The following is an 11,371-nucleotide window of genomic DNA, read 5'->3' on the forward strand; positions in this document are numbered from 1 at the left end:
CCTCACCTGACCACACCACCAAAATTGTTCTCACGTGACCCCCGGCCACGCCAGTGCCATGCAGGACAGCCTCCCTTTCACAGCTCCGCTAAGGTTGATGGGAACCACCCAACAGCACATCCTGCAGATGAAGGCACACCAAGATGTTCCACAGCTGCAGCTGTCTCTGCCTCTGGACCCACATTTCTTCAGCTACTGGATCTTCCCCACATTGGATGCATCTCCATGTGAAGCTCGGCATATTGTCCACGAGAATTAGAATTCCCCTGGAGAAGCTACTGGAACTGATAAACAACCGAGCAAACTTTCGGGTCACAAAACCAACACACAAGATTCAATAGTGTGGCTTTATAGCAATAGCAAATTTTCAGATATGGAAATCCAGGAAGCAATCTCACAGTTACTGTGAGATTGGTCCCTCTGATAATAATGAGGAAGAAATTTATCCCAAGATAATAGATCTCCACAATTAAAAACTATAAAACATTGCAGGGTATAGTGGTGTCCTTCTTTAATCCAAGCACCTTGGTGACCAAGGAGGGCCAACCTATGTGACTTCAGGGCATGACTGTTGACATAGCAAGTTCTACATAACTTGATCATGACAAGCTCATGATGCAAATATATACATATTTAAATATATAAAAATGAAAACCATTCTTTTTTCATGAATTATGAATTACAAGAATATTGTTAAAATGTCTGTATTACCCACAGGGGATCATAGGAATCATGAGTGATGAAATCGGAGGACCACAATGAGCCAGCCCACCCTTTGATGATGCAGTCCACCGTTCGATCATCCTGGGAAAGCTGGCCCTGCCCGTCAGTGGACACGGCAGAAAGAGAGCTGGCCATGACCCTCATGGGAGAGCTATTCCTCCTTCCCCCACACTGCACTTGGGAGAGATGGCCCCACCCCTCACTACAGGATATGAAGAACTGACCCTGATGGTATGAGCAGAGAGGAGCTGGTTCTGCTGCTTCCCTAATGTGGGGCAGCCCCAGTGACCTGGAGTGACCAGCTCAACTACTGCCCAGGCCCACAGCTGGGCCTTGGGTTGGCCCACCCTAACATCTACTCTGTCTAGGACCTGCTGGAGCTCATGAAGGGACCGGACCTGTAGAGAGATGCCCACAGGATCTCCAGGACCCGGGATGGCTTCAGGGTATCTGAAAGGAGTTTAGGTGAGGATCCACTGTTGATGCTGTGCCAGAGACCAGAGGCCTTGAACCACACCAATGACTCATTGCAATGAACCTGTGAAAGACAAGCTGTTACACAAAAGGACGTATTGAGTGACGCGCCACGGCTCCCAATGTCACTAGGATGAAATGCAGAGGTGTTGGAGAGGCGGGAAAGACGGGGGAGTAAAAAGGTTTTGTTTTTTTTTGTTGTTGTTGTTGTTGTTCGGTTTCATTTGGCTTGAATTTTTTTAGTTTTCGTGTGTGGGGAACACTACAGGGGTGAGAAGAGGACATAGGGGAACTGGGATGTAAGCGGAATTGGGGTGCATATTGTGGAATTTTCACAAATCAATAAAGCAATTGTGTTAAATATTAAAAATTTTTAAATGTCCATACTACACAGAGATCTACAGATTCAACGCAATCTTACCATAAATACCAGCAATATTCCTCACAGATAAAAGTAGCCTTCAAATATATATGGAACCCAGAAAAATGCAAATAGACAAAGTAATTGTGAGCAAAAAGTAAAACATAGGAGCCATTATCATCCAAAATATACTGCTGAGTCCTAGTGACCACAGCAAAATGGTTTGGCAGAAGAAAGAGAATCACAGACCAACGGAACCAAACAGAGAGCCCAGAAAAACTAGTATGCAGTGAGCAGGGGAAGAGGTTGCTAAGAGGATGCATGGGAGAAGGGAGGGTCTTTTCAATTCACGATCCTGCAAAGTTAGATGGAAAACAAGATTTTTTTAATCCATTTTGTTTTTTATTTTATTCATTGTTTTTATTGAACTATATATTTTTCCCACTCCCCTCCTTTACCGTCCCCTTCTCTTCTACCCTCACCCATGGTCCCTATGCTCTCAATTTACTCAGGAGATCCTTTTTTTGTTCTACTCTCCATGTAGAATAGATCCATGTATGTCTCTCTTAGGGTCCTCTTTGTTGTCTAGGTTCTCTGGGATTGTGAATTGTAGGCTGGTTTTTCTTTGCTTTATGTCTAGAAGCCACTTATGAGTGAGTACATATGATATTTGTCTTTCTGGGTTTGGGTTACCTCACTCAACATTATATTTTCTAGATCCATTCGTTTGCCTGCAAATGTCAAGATGTCATTATTTTTTTCTGCTGTGTAGTACTCTATTGTGTAAATGTACCACATTTTCCTTATCCATTCTTTGATCAAGAGGCATTTAGGTCATTTCAGGTTCTGGCTATGACAAATAATGCTGCTATCAACATAGTTGAGCACATGTCCTTGTGGTATAATTGAGCATCCTTTGGGTATAAACCCAAAAATAGTATTGCAGGGTCTTGAGGTAGGTTGTTTCCTAATTTTCTGAGAAATTGTCATACTGATATTCAAAGTGGCTGTACCAGTTTGCACTCACTCCCACCAGCAATGGAGGAATGCTCCCTTTACCCCACAACCTCTCCAGCATAAATTGTCATCAGTGTTTTTGATCTTGGCTATTCTGAAAGGTGAAAGATAGAATCTTAGAATTTTTTGATTTGCATTTCTCTGATGACTAAGGATGTTGAACGTTTCCTTAAGTGTCTTTGCCTTTCAGTCATTTGAGATTTGTCTGTTGAGAGTTCTCTGTTTAGGTCTGTACCCCATGTTTATTAGATTATTTGTTCTTTTGATGACCAATTCCTTGAGTTCTTTGTATATTTTGGAAATCAGCCTTCTGTCTGATGTGGAGATGGTGAAGATCTTTTCCCAATCTGTAGGTTGCCATTTTGTCTTATTGACAGTGTCCTTTGCTTTACAGAAGCTTTTCAGTTTCAGGAGATCCCATTTATTAATTTTTTTCTCTCAGTGTCTTTGCTGCTGGGATTATATTTAGGAAGTGGTCTCCTGTGCCAATGCGTTCAAGTGTACTTCCCACTTTCTCTTCTATGAGGTTCAGTGTGGTTGGTTTTATGTTAAGAGCATTGATCCATTTGGACTTGAGTTTTCTGCATGGTGATAAATATAGATCTATTTTCATTCTTCTACATGTTGATATCCAGTTATGCCAGCACCATTTGTTAAATATGTTTTCTTTTTTTCCATTTTATATTTTTTGCTTCTTTGCCAAAAATCAGGTGTCAATGGTTGTGTGGATTGATATCTGGATCTTCAATTCGATTCCACTGGTTCTCCTGTCTGTTTTTATGCCAGTGCCAGGCTGTTTTCAGTACTGTAGCTCTGTAGTAGAGTTTGAAGTCAGAGACTGTGATGCCTCCAGAAGTTTCTTTATTGTACAGGATTATTTTGGCTATCCTGGTTTTTTTGGTTTTTTGTTTGTTTGTTTGTTTGTTTTGATTTCTAGGCAGAGCATTTCCCTGGATAGTGACTATACAGGGTGGTTTATGGCCTCTACCAAGACTTGCCTAATCCCACACCCACACTATAAGCAGGTAGCCAGCTTCTAAATACAGCTTGTTTAAATTGTTCAAGTTTTGAGTCTCTTCTACTTTTTTATCTGAAAGAATAGTTATATCATTAGTTATCACTCAAATCATAATAAAGCGTGTGTAAAATATAAAGGTCTTCTGCTGAAATACAGTGAGCAAATGCTAGGCTGTGACAGTATGTTCATGTGCTGTGGGATAATGCTCTTGTACACTATTAAGATTTGTTACTCATATTCATTTAATAAAAGCTGATTGGCCAGTAGCCAGGCAGAAAGTATAAGTGGGGGCCACCAGACTAAGAGAATTTTGGGAAGAGAAAAGGCAGAGATGCAGTTGCCAGCCAGACATAGAGGAAGCAAGATAAGAACGCCAGGTACCAACCCACATGGCTAAGCATAGATAAGAATTATGGATTAATTTAAATTGCAAACACTAGTTAGTAATAAGCCTGAACAATAGGCCAAACAGTTTATAATTAATATAAGCCTCTGTGTGTCTCTTTGGAACTGAACAGCTGTGGAACTGGGCAAGACAGAAACATCCATCTACATTCATGATATTGGTAATTTTCCCTAATAACTTGGAAATGAAAGCCATCAGCTCCTACATATTCACGAGGAACCTTTCATACTGGTATACTACAAGCTGCCAAAAATAATATATTTTTCTTTTTTGAAAATAGATTCTTTTCTCATACAATATATCCTGATTAGAGTTTCCCCTCCCTCCACTCCTCCCAGCTCCTCCCCCACCTCCTCTCTCCTGTGGATCTGCTCCCTTTCTGTCTCTCATTAGAAAAGTACAGGCTTCTAAGAGATAACAACTAAACATGATAAAAATAAAATACAATACGATGAAGAAAAAGCTATCATGTTGAAGTTGGACATGGCAACCCAACAGGAGTAAAGGAGTCCCAAGAGCAGGCACAGAGTTGGAGACCCACTGGTTCTCACAGTCAGGTGCCCCATAAAAATCCTAAGCTAAAAGCTATAGTGTATATGCAGAGACCCTGATGAAACCTGTGTACGCCCTGTGCTGCTATTTCAGTCTCTGTGAGCTCATATGAGCCTTGCTTAATTTTTAGAGGGCTGTGTTCTCCTGGTGTTCTCCATCCCCTCTGGCTCTTAAAATAGTTCTGTCTCCCCTTCCACAGGATTCCCTGAGCTGGGGGCAGGGGGGACAGATTGATGGAGACTTTCAATTTAGACTCCACCTGCATAAGGTCTGGGTGTTGCCAGAGGAAGCCTCTCTGATGATGGCTGGATAAGGTACTGGTCTATGAGTACGGCAGAGCATCACAAGGGATCATTTTATTGTTTTATCTTTCTTTCCTTTTTTCATGTAGGGTTTGATTTTTACCCTAGGTCTCTGGGCTATCTAGTCTCTTGGTTACTCAAGGAGAGCTGGTTCTGAGTTCCTTCTCGTGGAGCCGGCCTTAGGTCAAATCAGCATTGGTTGGCTACTCCCACAAATTCTGTGTCACCATTTCCCTAGCATATTTTGTAGGTAGCACATATTGTAGTCCAAAGGTTTTTGCAGCTAGGTTGGTGTCCACGTTCCTCTTTAGTTGCCTGCAGAGTACTTTCCCTCACCAAAGAGACTAGGGTAGGAGTGAGGACTCCATTCAGGCACCAGCTCAGCTTCTCCAAAGAGTTGTGTAGGTGTTGTCCTTGGCAATGGGGCCCCACTGTGAGTTTGCAGAGAGAATCATTTTGTCTTAGTGTACAGCTTGGGCTATTTGTGGATTTCCATGGGAGTCCCCTGGCCAACAACTCAATTGAATGCAACCTAGTCCCTCCAGTAGGAGCCTCAAAAGGGGGAAAACTCGTAAAAAGATATTCAAAGCAGTTTGAAAAATTGGGATTTATTAATGCCTTTCTGGGAAATTCTGACTTTCCAACATGTTGAGATTCCTCCACGTTTATGATGGTTTCATAGTTTTGCCTTCACACACCCTCAATTTCTATTAAATGTTGGAAATTAATGCTAGCACTCCCCCTAGTGGTAGCATTTGTCATTAACCTACCTTATAACTTCAAAACCGGCTTCCTACTCCCAACTATTTCTCTCCAACTTCCTCCAAAAGCCAGAAAGCCCACCAGCAGAATGAGCGGCACGATCCTAAAGCAGTCCACTAGCTTTGCTTGGTCTTTCAGGGAGCTCAGGACAGTCAGTTGACTAATCACTGCGCTAAGTTCATGTGCTATGAGACACGGGAACAGCCTGACAGCTAAGGAAAGATAGGTAAATAATCACAGGTCGGTATAAAAAGTGTTATCACAGGGAAATAAGCAGCCAGAAAACCAGAGGTAAAAGTCTTCCTGACAGGAAATTTAGAGAAAAGTACCTGAGCCTCAGTGGGTGCAATTTCTGCCACGTGGAATACGCGGTTTGTGTGTGGAGAGGCGCTGTTCTGTGATGCACCTTGGGTAGCAGCCCTGTGGAAAGAACCCGCGAGCCTGGAGCTGTGAGGCCTTCCTGAAAGCAGATTCTTCCTCAGCCGGTCCTCGAGATGACTGCAGCTCTGGGCAGCATGTGCAATCGGGGACCTTCTGAGCTAAGCTTGCTTCCGGGCAGCTCAGATGGATCTGTCCATGTTCCTTGCTGGAGCCCGCAATGAACAAACAGTTATGTTGTTCATCAGTGTTACAGAATTCTTGTGGTTCCATTTAAATTCTGCACACAACATTTTACTGAGATTTGTCGCTGATTAAATAAGGGTGCCACTGAGCATGTCAAATTGAGAGAGCGGGCTGAAAGGCTGTGAAGGAATGGCACAGGAGGCTTGCAGCACAAAGAACCTGCATCCAGTTTGCCAATTTAGAAGAGGTAAGGGATAATCTGAAACCTGAATGATTAGGAAAATTGTGTTTTCTTGATATGTCAATATTAAAGTAACTGTATATATGCATCTAAAGATGAAAAATTTAACCTTTATTCCAGAGTTCTAACCAAGACCAGGACACTAACCTCCCCAGGCAATTATTAACTGATAATAACAATGAACTGAACAATGTCCCGGAGTTCAGAATTCTATTCACTAATAACAATAGAAAGGAAAATTACAGAGTCCAAATTTTATCAAATACCCAAAGCTGCCAAGGCAGTAGCTGAGGATAAATATGAACTTTGTAATCAAACAGACTTCAAATCAAGCTCTTGCTCCACTAAGCAAACATGTTACCCACATTGCTGTATTTTAGATACGAGAGGCCTCATGATCAGAAGAGATAGGTAAGTTTCACTAAGCAAAAGTAAGGAACACTTTTATATTAGTTAAAAGTATAAAAAAAAACTTAAAGTAGGCACTAATCCCACTATAAGAGTAACCCGTGAGAGAGACACAGCTCCTCTTTTCCCTTGAGATGAGACAGCAGGAACAAAGGTCCCTGGTTAGGAACTCAATAGAGTCCTTGCCAGAATGGGCACTTCAAAGTCTATTTTCTGGGAATCAGGGACCTGCCACTGAAGGGTAAATAGCTCCATTCTCTACATTCTGGATGGCACAAGGGAGAAAATCATTTAACCTGGATAAAATCACCTATAGACTCAAGGAGGTCACATGTGGCTTTATGCTACTTATGTGGTAAACTGACCTCTCTTTTCTTCCATGTAGCCTTATATCATATATTTTCCATGAATTGGTAATTACCCTAGGGTTACAAGTGCATGTATATTATGTACATATGATAAACGACAAAATCAGTCTATGTATAAAAACCAAAAAAAGTTTAGTCTTCACACTGGGAGAAATATTACCCAGAACCAACATAGGAAACAGTCATAGAACCTTTGGACCAGGACCACAGAGCTACCACTCACAGATTATACTGTGCTCGATAGATACTGGGTAAGTAGACGACAATGGGGGAGGGGAGGCATGGATGGATGCATAGATGGATAGACAGACAGACAAATAGATAAACAGACAAATAGGTAGAATTTAATATTAGATTCTTAGTCTTACCCTGAAATTCTATTGCTATTTTGCTGGAACTAAGGGGAAGTCACCAGAACAGCAAACCAGGTGACATGGACTTAAGTAAGCAGGTAGATCCAGTGAGTGACATTTCTAAGCTTGGGTTTCTCAAGGGTACTGGCGTATTGCTACAGAGGATGACTGGGACAGGTGCAGGGAGTCAGATGCGGATGTGCAGCTTCAAAAAATAAGGCAAGAAATAAAGGGCATCGATGGAGAAACTCTCTGAAGAGTTTGCCTCTTGGTTCTTCAAAATGGTTTCCTTTCCTTCGCCCTCTGCTAATTTATTGACTTAAAAAAGTGAAATAAGACCCAGAAAGACAATTATCACAGGTACTCACTCATATGTGGTTTTTAAACATAAAGCAAAGAAAATCAGCCTACAAATTACAACCCCAGAGAACCTAGACAATAATGAGGATCCTAAGAGAGACATACATGGATCTAATCTACAGGGGAAGTAGAAAAAGGCAAGATCCTTGGGAGAAGGTTGAAGGGGAGGGGAGAGGCAAAGAGGGGAGCAGAGAAAAACGTAGAGCTCAATAAAATAAAAAAAGAAAGTGAAATAATATTGGCGAGTAAGAGAATCTTGACACAGCACAGAGCTCATGTGCTGATAGTGTTTAAAAGCAGCAAAGGGTTTGATTTTCTCCGGGTCCCAGCTCCCTGGTCTTTTGCCCCATCACAGCTCACTCAGGCCGGTTCTACAGTTTCCCTGTGCTCATCTCTGAGTCCTGCTACTGCTGCTATGCCTCGCCCCCAAGCCAGAGGCCAAACATTCATCCCTCTGTGTTATGAATAACAATATCATTATCTTAATGCATGTGTGAGTGTGTTTGTGCCTGGTGGGGGAAGTGGTGCAGGCACAAGTGTGTGCAGCTGGAGGACAGAAAGCAACCTCAAGTGTCATCTTCTAGAGCACTGTTCACCTCTGACCTTGAGATAGGGTCTCCCACTGAGCTAGACTCACCAGGCAGACCAGCCTAGCTGACCACTGAACCCCAGGAAGCCTTCTGGCTCTGCTAGTACAGTGCTGAGATCTCAAGCAAATGCCACCATGGCCAGCACAGGCCTAAAATATGGTTCTAGGAATCAAACCCTGGTCCTCACATTTGCAGGACCCTTCAACACAGCGGTGGCTTTGTTCTGGAAACTTCAGCTTACACTCACTTTTAATGAAGTCATTGAAAACCGGGTATAGCCGTGCTTTAATCTCAGCACTCAGGAGGAAGGGCTAGGCAGATGGATCTCTGTGAGTTCAAGGCTAGTCTGGTCTATACAGTGAGTTCCAGGACAGCTAGGGCTACATAGTGAGATCCTGTCTCAAATTAAGAAGAAAAGAAATCAAAGACAGTAATGGAAATGAAGCAAAACCATAAGTACACGGGAAGATGCATTAATGCCTACGGTGTTAATGCTTACTATGATCCCAAGGCACAGGTACAACTTGGCTATCATTTACAGAGTACCTGGTGTTTTCCAGAACTCTGAAATTCTCTAGGAAGGACATATAAAATGCCATCTCAATCCTAATGGCATACTACTATACCCACAGACCATGCCTGGCTCATCCCACATCAAAGAAGCTTCTCCTTGTAGTAGATGGGGATTTGTGTTAAATATATGTACATCACCTCAGTAGAACATGAAATCAGCAGGGCCTCATGTGGCTATCTCAGTGTGCCTAACGAGCAAGCCAGGACAGAGTGGAGAAGTCAAAGCCTATACGTCTGAAGGATATCCCAGAGTTTAGTAGGTAAGACAGCTGTGGGACAGCTCCATGCAGGGCAGCACAGAAGCAAGAGGGTCAGAGAAGGATGCAGAGAGCACCTGGGAGCAAGACAAATCAGGAACCTGAAGGAAAGGGTCAATAGTGTTTAGTATGTGGGTAAGTGTTCGTGAACACCTGAGTGAGCTCTGAGACTGATTTGGGAAGATCTGGAGAGCTCTTCATGCTTATAGACCAGAAAAGGTATCTGACATTTTAAAAACTAGAAAATGAGAGATAAAAGGTTTTTTAAAGAAACTATTAATAATATAAATCTAGTGTTTTGAAACAGCGACTGCAGACAGAGCTGTACAAGCAGGAGACTCCTTATCAAGATTACTACAACAGTGTAAACAAGAAATAATGAGAACCCGATCTGCAAATTAGTAACAGTGGGAAGAGGAAATGAAAGGGGGTCACAGAGCTTGTCAGTGCTGTAGAATGGCCAGGGGAGCTTTGGAACCCTGAGAAAAAAAATAGAGAGACTCCTGTCAAAACAGAAGAGAGCCATTTTCAAGTTTGAAAAAAGGAGACAGGTTGTTGTGTGAACATAAAGACTTAAAGTAGAGATGTCTACAAGCAATTAGCATGTCCAGCCTAAAGCACCAAGGAAGCTGGAAAGGAGGAAGGAAGGTAGAGGAAGAAGAGAGGGAGGAAGGAAAGTAGCTGGAAGGAAGGACTATAGTGATGAACATGGAGGTGATAAAGGCTAGAAAAGCTCACAGCTACAGAAAAAAATTATAAAAGGTTAGGTATTTGGAAGGTTTGGTTTGTTTGATTTTGCAAGGAGACTACTAATAACCTTTAAAGATATTTAAGCAGAAAGGTAAATGTTAGGAATAGTCCTAATTGACACAAATAATCCCAATCAGACCAAATTAAAAGATATCCAGGTTTAATTGGACACCTGCGCTCTCAGGTGGCCCGAGGAGGGAGGGTACAGAAAGACAACAAAACCACCGAAGAGGAAGAGGGAAGACCACATGTTTATTTTCTGGGGAGCAGTTTAAATAGCCTGTGGGAGTGGTCTTGACCTTTCCTGGGGAGGGGTCAAGGTTTGACGGACTCAGGGGAGGGAGCTTCCAAAGATGGAGGCCCGGAGGCTGGGATTACAGTAAAGATGGAACCCAGGGAATTACAAAATGAAGAGTGGGTAGTGAGAAAGTGGAATAGGCCGGGAATGGTATAAAATCAAACAAACCAGCACTCGGAAGGCATAGGCAAGAAGATTTCTTGAGTTTAAACCAGCCTGGTCTACATATTGAGTTCCAGGACAGCTGGGGCTATGTAGAGAGACCCTGCGTCAAACAACAACAACAACAACAAAATAAGCATGTGGAAGACAGAGCATGCACTATACTTTGGAAAGTTGAATAAACTACCTTTATCCAATATTAAATCACTGAAGTCAAGAAGAGCTGGTGAACATTATGGGAACACAAAGAAGACTGGCATAGCTAAACAGAAGCACACCAACAAGGGATGGTGGCACAAAATAGATTATACTTTTAATACATGGAATACAGAATATTTTTAGAATGCAGAGTTTGTACATGATCAAAATGTAAAATATGGCCGGGCGGTGGTGGCGCACGCCTTTAATCCCAGCACTTGGGAGGCAGAAGCAGGCAGATCTCTGTGAGTTCAAAGCCAGCCTGGTCTACAAGAGCAAGTTCCAGGACAGGCTCCAAAGCCACAGAGAAACCGTGTCTCGAAAAACAAAAAAAAAGAGTAAAATATGTAAAGTAGGGTCAGAGAGATGGTTCAGCAGGCAAAGGCAATTGCCTCCAAGCATGCCCACTTCAGCTCAATTCCCAGAGCTCATTGCAGTTAAGAAAGAGAATGGAGCCCTTCAGATTCTCCTAACCTACACATGCGCGCAAACACACACACACCAATACACACACTCAAACGCATTCGTGTACACACACTAAATGTAGTAAACAAATTTAAATATGTAAAACAAAAAGTACTATAAAAATAAAAACTGCATAACAATGATCGTTACAAATCTCTTGTGATCCAAT

Source organism: Chionomys nivalis, chromosome 18, assembly GCF_950005125.1.
Source record: "Chionomys nivalis chromosome 18, mChiNiv1.1, whole genome shotgun sequence".
Taxonomy (NCBI): domain Eukaryota; kingdom Metazoa; phylum Chordata; class Mammalia; order Rodentia; family Cricetidae; genus Chionomys; species Chionomys nivalis.